Genomic DNA, 3,458 nt, shown 5'->3' on the forward strand with positions numbered 1-3,458 from the left:
GTGAAGAAAACAGTAAGATAAAGTCAAGCTATTGAATTAAAAGAAATGGGAAATTGAGTTTAGAATGAAAAATAATCTCTTGGGGAAATAACCAGGGGTTGGGTGGAAAAAAAAGTGAAATGTATCAAAAATGAGGCCTTTCAAGGGATTTCTTCACCACTAACACTCACTTGTTCCCTTCTCACAGCTGCAGCAAGTAAGATTTGAAGTGGACATCACTGACAGTAGCACTTTCTGTAATTCAGACAGTTAAAAATATTCTGCCTATCTAATACACAGATGCACTAAAATGCAATAACGCAGCAGAAAGAGTCAGGGAGTCAAGGTAAACACAGGGGTTGTCACTTCCTTGTATGAAAACAGTTGAAATATGTGTTGTTCCCTCCAGCACTACTCACATTTCAAGCCAGCAGAGAAGCAAGCCCTTACACCCCTATACACTGGAAATAGTGTAACCAACTACCTCTCAATTACAAAATCTGCTTGTCAAATGCCCTAGGGATAATTAAAACACTTTAAATGTGCTTTCAATGGATGCATTCCCATAGCAGAAATACTTATAGTAAATGTACACAGAAAATGGATTTCTGAAGCAGCATTAAAAAAAAAAAGAGGGAAATCTAAGTCTAAATTAGAGCAAACTACCTAGCTTCCACACTAAACAATGTTTTTTTCTCTCAAGTTGGCTGGGTTTTGAAATGCTGCATTTGAACTGTCTACCTTCATCCTCTTTGAGTTATCCAAGCAGAGTTTCTGGTCAATCCCATCTTGTAACTCCAAAATTGTTATTATAGTTTTCAAATGAAGTGTCCTTTTTCTTACTTCTCCCTCTCCTCTTCACTCTGAAACCAATCATAAGCATTTTCAGTAAATAGCAGGCTACTTTAAGAGAGAAAAGAGGGGGTCTTACAAATAAAATGCTAGCTCTAATATTTATTATTGCATTATCTTAGTGTCAAGAGATTAAAAGAGGATGTGGTCTGTTAAAAGAGTACATTCAAGGGTTGGGGAAACACCTGATTGTTGCTTTTTTTGTGTGCAGATTACACTGTGGAGGTGACAATCACAATTAACTCCTTGTGCATCAGAGCAACAGGAACTGTAATGTCCCTGAGAGTCTCCTTCTGCAACACTAAGCCAGCCTCTGCCACTGCAGTTTTCCAAACACTACAAACCAAAGGAAAGTTGGCATCTGAGTTAGTTCACCTCTGAAAATAATTATAGATGAAAAATACAGGGGGAAAAAGATTTATTGTACAACACAGAGTACCTGCACAGCATAAACCCTTTCTGTTTGATCAAGTATTTCCTTTCGAGAAGTCCATTTTCAAAGCTCTGAGGAGCCATTCCATTCGCAAGAGTGTTTTAGAAAACTCTAGAAATGTGTATTTTGCTTGGAATCAATTGTCTATCTAATATTTCTAGCTGCAGACTGAAAAGGTTCAAACTCCAACCTCACTAGGCACTAATAAAGATAATTTCTGTAAACATTCTTCTATTTAATTACACAAGTACCCATTAAAAATATCACTTCTCCTACTGCAACTTGTGAAAATATTGTAACCAGAAAGAAGGAGAAATTTTACTTCCAGCAGTGCAGTAAATGCCTACTGGAAAAAAACCCCAGATCTAATATGTTCCAAGTTCCACTAAGATACCAGAGAAAAATAAATAGATAATATGTGAAAATGAGTGGTTATCAGGAAAATATATCTTAATGGTTGTATCATTTCAGCTATTTGACTGCCTCAAATCAAATATAGCTAAGCATATACCTCTTTCTTTCTGATGTCACATTCTTTTCCTAAAACAAATGAATTGGTTGCTGTTGCATGTAGCACTTTGTTTGACTACGGCCACATTATCAGCCAGTGTTTCAAACCATAAACATGCAGCATAATGCAGTGCCATATATTCTGATAAGGAAATGCACTTAGGACCAGGGACGTGCAGCTCTAGGTGTGCTGCTGCACGAAGGGCTCATGTGAAACAGATCCATAAAGACTGGACAAAGAGGAGAGACCTATGCCAGCCCCATTAGACATAGAGAATAAATCCCCTCTTCAGAATAATGATGGTGGGATGCAGAGCATCACAAACATCCAGGATGTCAAGACAAAGTTCAGTTTCACAGTTCAACAGGAAGCTCAGCTACTTCCATCCTAATTCACTGTTCACGAGAGACATGCTAAAAACTGAGGATTTAGAAAGAACTCTCAGCTATGAGTTTCTCCTCTTTTACACTCTATTTCTGGTACCCCACTTAAGAGAGGTGCACCATACTTGAATGAAACTTTTCTGAAAATACCAGTAGACATTAAAAACACTGCCTCATCTGTGAGTTTCAGGCATCAGGCTGTCTGAATGAAGTTCATTTCTTACACTTTTACATAGAAGAAATACACACAAGTGTACATGACTCCATGTAAAGTCTCTTTGATGGTAGAATGTAGCAACTATTAGCAGGAACATCAAGAAGGAAGAAGCTGCAGCACTAATTTACTAAAAGAAAATTTAAAGCTAAATTTCAGCTTGGATTTTCCATCATAGTAGTATTAATAGTGCATGTTGTTTTAGAGTGGGACAGAAGAGGAAGGGAGATTTGCTTGTTTGGCAATCCGTTTAGCAACTAGGGGTGAAGAATTTGCTGAAGACTTTGCCAAAGAATTCTGTGTTTCTACAATTGCACTAATGGAGAAATAACTCTACTCTTGTAATGCAAAAGATATCCATAACTCTGTAGGGGGCTTTGAAAAATTTAGAGAATTAAATATTGCTGGCCTTGTAACAAACCAGCAAGTGTGTATTGGGCTCTGCAAATGCTGGATCTTGGGTCTCTAGCAAAAACATTGCAGTCAAAATTCCTTCGAGACTTTGAGCATCAAATTTGAAGCTTTTTAGGGAGGGGCATTCATAATACCTTGAATATTTATTTATATTTACTTTAAAATTAATAGACATAGTCTCCTTTAGAGCATCTGTAAGTTCCAGAGGTCATTCTGAGTCACACTACAGAGGAGACTGACTGTCTCCAGGTGAATGTGGCAGCTCAGTTGTGAATCATGCTCCTTGTTCAGGCACTGAATTTATGTGTCTAACGTTAGGCAGTGTTAACATTGCCCTCATCTCTTCCCCCCTCTTACTCTCAGGATGTTGCTGAGCCGTGCTGAACCCACGTTTTGTAAAGCTGAGCTGAAGCTCTTGCCCGTGTGTTCAGACAATGGAGCACTCCAGCCCACTGATGGCTCCAGAAAATTTGCAGGGATCTCCCTTTGCTGAGCAAGACTGTCCTCTGAAATTGGATTGTTCTCTTTCCTCAACCCCCCACACTTGAGAAAAATAATTTCAGAAAACAAAAGGCATTCTTTGCTTTAGCGAGTTGTTTTAACACAGGCTGCATGTGATGTAAACCCATTAAACCTACGTTTAATCTTATTTACTTGCTTAAATCACTCTCC

The sequence above is a fragment of the Aphelocoma coerulescens genome, unplaced genomic scaffold (genome assembly GCF_041296385.1).
Source record: "Aphelocoma coerulescens isolate FSJ_1873_10779 unplaced genomic scaffold, UR_Acoe_1.0 HiC_scaffold_100, whole genome shotgun sequence".
Lineage (NCBI taxonomy): Eukaryota > Metazoa > Chordata > Aves > Passeriformes > Corvidae > Aphelocoma > Aphelocoma coerulescens.